Source organism: Anomalospiza imberbis, chromosome 8 (assembly GCF_031753505.1).
Source record: "Anomalospiza imberbis isolate Cuckoo-Finch-1a 21T00152 chromosome 8, ASM3175350v1, whole genome shotgun sequence".
NCBI lineage: Eukaryota > Metazoa > Chordata > Aves > Passeriformes > Viduidae > Anomalospiza > Anomalospiza imberbis.
This window is the reverse complement of record NC_089688.1, coordinates 30,211,987-30,219,037: the sequence shown is the minus strand read 5'-3', so window position 1 is coordinate 30,219,037 and position 7,051 is coordinate 30,211,987.

Genomic DNA, 7,051 nt, shown 5'->3' with positions numbered 1-7,051 from the left:
TGCTTTGATTAAAGCTGATCTGAATCTTACTGGTTATTAAAGTATTCTTGATATGCTGTGGAAAGAAACATGGCTTTGCCTTCCATCTTAATGTTGAAGCTGTCAGTAAGACACCCGAGTTGCACAGATTGTTTTTTATTTAGAAGAAAAACACTTAATGGAGTTGTTAGGGAATTCAGTGTAAACTGACTTTCCTGTACTGATGGGTGATGGTGTTTGAATGTTTCCCTTCTAAAACAGTGGCTCAGTTACCATTCCTTGCATGGACCTGGCTCTCACAGATCCCAGATTCTCAGCAGCTGTCTTTCCCAGCTGCTGGTGTGGAAGGGAGGAGGAGGAAGGGGAAAGATGATGAGAATAGGTGGTACAGCCCAGTGTGCCTGGGGCAGCAGTGCCAAGGCAGACTGTCAAACACGTTTAACATCACAACAGGTTTATACAGACACTGCAGCAGTACCCCAAGGGTTGTGACCATTCAGACACAAACTTGCTTCATCAGCTTGCTTAAAATAATGTGGCTTTAAAATTACAAAAGTAGAAACCACATAGCCTCTTTGGTTTCTAGAACACTGAAGGTGACTAAACAAAGGAGGAAATTGTGTTAAGCATCTGAATTTGTAGACTTTTTCTTAATGTAGGCCTCTTAGCTTGGCATTCTGTTGCGTGTCTATGTTGACCTTTTTGTTTGTATAATTGAAGTAGTTTCAGATATGCACAGCTGCTTGTTGAACATCTTCCCATGCTTGACAACTTCTGGAACAGTGATGAATAAGAATTGTAAGTCTACCACATGAAACACTGGATAATGCTCACATTTCCTGGATGGAAATTGACTTACTAGAGCCAACTCTGTAAAAGTGTAAATATCACAGGAGATGATGAAAAGCTGCTGTCCTTCATTTGAGTAGCTACTTCTTTGACCTTAATAAATGGGGAATTATTACTGGGCTGCTGTTCCATGAAAAATGCTCTTCATGGGTTTTCGTTCCTTTCCATGGGGCAGATCTTTTAAACTCCACAAATTGTTTCCTTTCATGCTGGGTTGTCAAGCGTGATGGGAAAGACTAATTGATAATATTTATTGCTTATTCTAAATCTTCCAACTCAGGTACTGACTGGGGGGAAAATTACCCTCTTAGTTATTAACAGGACTATTTAATTTTGCAATATACCTTTGTAGAACCATTTCTACTTGAGTTTTACTTGCACCAGAAAGCACACGGAGTCTACACAAATACACCTTGGACTCAACTGCTTCGAGCTGCTGTTCCATCCTACAGCTGCTGCACCAGATCTCGTTGTACAGTCAAAGGCTGGAAATATTTATGCCTTGATCCTTTCTTTGGTAAATTGCAAATCTTGTGTTCTGTACAGAATAAATCTCTTCTGAATATTTGCAAATACTCAGCTGAGGTGCAATGTTTTCTGAACTCTTGCTATCTTGGTGTGAATTGGGGCTTCTTTCATTTACAGGTACATGCTGTGGTTTTGTAGGAGGAATTTGTGTTTTTGACATTAGCTAGAAATGTGGCTCTTTTCAGACTAAGAAAAATAAACTGTGAATGTTTCTAGGATACTATTCCTATGTGAATCTTGCCTCCTACGTGGATTTATGTATTCTATGGAACAAGGGTATGAAGGTCCAAAAACATGTCTCTAATAATTTATAATGGATATTTTCATAAGGGAACAAATCTATATAAACTTGAAGTATGCATATAACAAGACCTTGTTCCAGAAATGTAACAGCTGTTCACATGTATTGCTGATGCATTTTGAAATGGTCAATACCTGAGGTTAGAGGACCAACAGCTATTGCTGAATGTATGCTGCATTTTGAAGACTTAAGGCCAATACACAGGGTGATGCTGTGTTCACCTTGACTTCTGAAAGAGTTCCTTCCAGCACCTTTTTGTTCTGTGGGTTTTTGTGGAAGAGCACAGGAACTGTCCTACAAAATGTATGCATAGAAATTTGCCAAGGTATGTGACATTTTACTTTGAATTCATGTTCCAAGGTCACAGTGTCTAGTGCCAGGTGTCTTGACAAGCTGCATGACGTAGAACTTGATGTTTCCTTGAAATGCTTCTACAGCAAAACCTTACTGAAAACTATTTCTGGAGTCTCTCCTGTCAGTGACTTCTGAGTAAAAGGAAGACAAGATGCAAGATACTTGTTAGAGGGATCCAGGTAGGTCTGAGTTTACTGAGGCTGTAGAAACAGACATTCCTTCATAGTTATTTTCACTGTAGAAAATGCCTATGGCTGCTTGAATTGTGAGTTCTGAGTCAGTTATTGTCAGGACCATGCTTCACTCATTTTCCACACCTTGTTTTGCCGTGTTTCTCACTTTAATTATGTTTCTAGTCAACAGAGCTGTACTTGCTTTTCATGCACCAGGAGACAAGTCTGTTGTATTTCCATCTGGTTCTTAGCAGAAACACACTGACCTCAGGTATCATTTTTAATATTCCCCTTTAATGCAAAAATCTTTGATTTCTGTTGTCTATACCTGTATTAGTATTTATAGATGGGTGTTGAAAGCATGTGTTAAGTATCTTTTTTTTTTTTTTTAATCTTCAGGTCCATACCAGACTGAACATTTCACAAAAGTTGTGTTTTCTTTACTGTACCCCCCAGTCATTTCTACCTGTGTGCAGTCCAGAAGGCCTTAAAATGCTTTTAAGATTTTGATGACAATTTCTTACTTAATTTCTAGTTGAATATATGAATATTTTACCAAGTCAAGATTTTTATTGCTGTGAAATTGCTCATTAAAAACCATATTTCTTCATCTCAAGACTTAATTCATAGTGCTGCTTTATTTTCTGAAAGCTGGGTTTAAGTCCTGTAGGTAAAAAAAATGGCATTTGCCTTTGATATTTAAAGGCAATATAAAAGGAAAATACAATTCTTTCTTCTTTATAGAACAAAGTTGAAGAAAACAAGTAAGAGTGGTTTAGTAGTAAGGCTGTTATCAAACTTAAATACACATTTATTACTAATCTAATGAAACATTTTCTTCCCTGACAGATGCAAAGAGCATAAAACTGTAAAAAATCCCAGTCACACCTAAATTTCAAGGTTTGGAAAATGTGATCTTGTTTTTTAATGAGTGCAATTTATGAAGAGATAAAGGTGTAAGTAATGTAAGTTGGGAGCACTACTGGAGTTACTCAGCCTGTAATTCAGTTTCTGCATGTTTGAATTTGCTGCCAGAGTTTGGCAGTCTGTATTTTGGCACACATAAAGCTACTGGATTGGAGGTACTGAGGAATGTTCCACAAGATTAGGGATAAAAGTTGACCCTGTGAACCTCCTTATACTAGAAAGTATTGCAAAGGAGTGAGTCAGAGCTTTCTGTGAGTTCAAAGTGAGGAGTGCTGGATGAATTCCCCTGATTTATTTAGGTAAGCCTGAAATAGAATATAATTTTCTACAAGAATTCTCAAGGCTGTTTTATGCTGTATGCTTTACAGGAAGGTTATGTTTAGATTTACTCTGTGTGTATGTTACTGTAAGATTAAAACCTTTTATTATCTGTTTTTTCACTCTGGTATCTGTGAATCTTCAGGCAGTAACTGCATTTAGCTAAGACTTACAAACCTTGACTTGAAACTAAAAATGGTTTGTTGATTTAAGGTTAATAAAACTCAAAAGTGATTGTTAGCTTTGAACTGTGAAAAACCACCCCAGATCTTAGCATCCAGTCCCATTACTTCCTCTGAGAGGACCAAGGTTAACCACACTGCTGTGTTCTAGGAGGCAGTCACTCGTTGCTTTGTGGTGAAAATGAAAACGTCTGTGCTGAAGCATTTAGGTAAAAACCCCATAAATGAGTCCCTGCAGGTTCATGATACTCTGTGCATTTCAGCATTGGCTGATGTGAAAGGAAAGGCTTTCAAGCTGTGTTTGCCAGCCCGTCATGAACATCAAGATGTTAAGGTGAACACTGAAGAAGTTTGAAACATGCTTTTATTGAACCTGTGATTCTCTGAACAGTGTATGATTTTTGTGCACAAATTCTTGATGAAAATGCCTCATTTTCTGGTTCAGTTTGCAGTGCAGTATCTAGTCTTATTTTCTACTCTTAACCTTATAAAATCTAAAATTGATTTTAAAGGGCTGGGATTTTTTTGCAGAGAAAAGAGAGTCTCCTACTTTGAAGGCCTCCTTTCTTCATTGTTAACATTTCTAATTTTAAATTCTTATAATCACATAAGTTCCACCTCTACTGAAATCAATTGCATTATGTTGATGTAAATGAAATTAAGTTTAAATCATGAGTTGGGGTTCTCATAGTCTATTGATTAATTTTGAGTCTTTCCATGCAATTTGGCATTGAAATGAGCTGTGCATTTTATGAATTTTCTGTGATGTTATTCATAGCTCAGCATGTTCCAGAATAGATTTTTGCAATGGCAACAGCTAAGCACAACTCATTTCGTTTCTTTTCAAATCCAGCTATTTAAATTAAGTAAAATTACTCTTCAGAATACAAATCAAAATTTAAAATAGAATCTTTGTCTGAAATCACATTATCAAGTGTGTGTCTGCCTTTTTGGGTGTCTTGCACATTCTCTTTCCCCCTACACACACTGACACCTGTTCCTGCTGGTGTCAGTGGGAAATTTGCTGAATTTTATCCAAATTCAAAAAGCTGCCCTGGTTTGGGATGATGAGCAACCCAAGGCTTGCTCTCACACCGTGTGCTAACAAGTCATGCATCTGCAGAATGGAGCAGGAGGAGGCTCACGAAAGCTTTCAGGGTCACTTTTAAGGGCACTTGACTATTTGACTAGATTTCAGTTTTAATGGTACCCAGTTCATTAGGTGTGGTAAGTACTCAGAGCACACCATCCTCTCTATATTGCCCGGCCTGCAGCCAGAGGTTATGAAACGTGTGTGGGTTCATTTGTAAGGGAAATTTTGCCTTGTGAAATTAAGGAAAAGCTGGTAAAAAAGTCATGCAAGGTCTAAAAATCAATGTGAAAAAGTAGAGATGTGGCATATGGACACACTGGCATTGTTTGAATTAAATCATAATATGGGTATTGCAGCTTATTTGTGGAAAAAGATTCAAAAAACATCAGCAAATGAACCATGCCTGAAAATCTCCACTGAATTCACCTGGAAGGAAATTTTTCTGAAGTTGTTTTGTCTGATGAAGCACTGGCTCTTGAGCAAGAGAGCAGAACACATAGAGAAGCGTTGGGAACACGACACTGAGAGGGCAGGCACTGGTGTGCCCACCTGGGATTCTGCCTCTACAGCAGTATTTTCAAGGAAAAGGGGCAGAAACAAATCTTGGAAACATTTGTATCAAGGTGGGGGGAAGGAACCTTGATTCCAGAGGTCAATTTGTGGCAGATCTGTAGGTCAGGTGTCCCGTTATATGAATGGACAAGGAGCTGAGTTCTCTTGAGTCTGTTGGAGACACCAGCACAGGCACCTTGAGCACAATCTGACCTCCAAATATTCTTCCAACTCTTATGTACTCCCTCAGCCCCGAATCCTTGACGTTAAGTCTTAAAGCTAATCTGGTAACTTCTTGTCACTACACTGGCTCAAAGATTATGTAGTTGTCCTAGGAGTGTGAGTTCCTAAGACTTAAAATAGAAACGTTGGGCTTTGTGACCTGATTCTGAAAGAAAAATAAAATCTGGCGCTGTCTGTACTGCTTCAGTGTAAACGTTCTGCCTGGAATACCTGGCACTAGTGGATAGCACTAAAAAAAGCTTTGGGAAGTGCATGTCCAAGCTGTCTTCTGCCACCCTGCCCCCTGCTCCTTTCCCATGTGCCTCTCCACGTGCTCTACCTCTCCCAGCTGTGCCACCCGGGCCCTGCTGCTGCCGGGGTGTTACACCCTGCCTGCTTTTCTGATGCTTGCACGGAATTTCCAGTTGTGTCCCAGATGTTGTGCCTGTCTCACACATCTGCCTGAAAACACCACGTGCAGCTGCTGAGCAGTTCCTGCAGCAGAACAGCAAACTTTTATATTTTTTTAATCCACCCCAAAAGCCAAGAAATCATTACCAGCTAACACAGCCTTTGGCTCCAGTGCTGAAGGCAGAGGTCCAGGGGGCGCAGGCCAAATCCCTTCAGCTGGAAGGTATTGTGATGTTGTTTATTTTGGAAGCACATATGCAATTGATTCTTGTGTTCAGTCTTCTGGTGTCACCAGTTCCCAGGAATGAGATCTTGGCCTTGTGCATATAAGTGGAAAATATCCATAATTTTCAGTGAGATGGGGAGCCCATCCAAGTTCCCTCTGTGAACGGAGCTTCTTAGCAATGTGTTACTGTGCGTTCAGGATGGGATTTGGCTGAGGTGGAAATAAAACAACTGTTGACTTGTCTGCTAGCAGTGGTTTCTGTAATTTTTTGTGTATTGGTGATATTTCCAGTGGGATTTAAGCGCTCCCATTGCCTCCCACTACTGTTTGCTGAGGTAATTGTCTGTTTGATGGCTCACAGCTTTGTCAGAATTACAGAAACTTCTCACATGCTGGATTTTTGAACAAATATGTTGGTAAAAACATTATTTCTGAAAGTGAAAGTATGTTTGTTAAAATTGCAATTGCGCTTTTCTATTCAGAAATAATTGTCCTTCGAAGTGTTGGACGAGCAAAGGAGTCACTCCAACACAAAAAGCTTGGTGTGTCAGTTCTGGTAAGACAGGACACAATTTCATGAAGGTGCCCGTCTTGGGGAGGTGTTTCTGCTTCTTGCACCTGCTCCGAGGTGGCTAAAGCAAAGACAGGGGAGGGTGCTTGGTGGCTAATGCCGGGCGGGGACAGGGACTCTGCTATCCCGTGTCCCCGAGCACGATGACAGGAGCAGTTTTGGTTGAGGAGCAGGAGGCTTGAGCCGGGAAGAGTTAGAGAAGGGAGGGATGACAGGGCTCCGAGAGCGGGGGCGGCGTGGCTGGGGCTGAGGACGGGAAGGGTGCGAGGGGGCGAAGCCCCGCCAGTGCCACGTAGCGCGGGAGGTCCCTGCGCGCCGGGGCCCGCGGGCTCTGCGCTCCGCGGGCGCGGCGGGGCCGGGCAGGT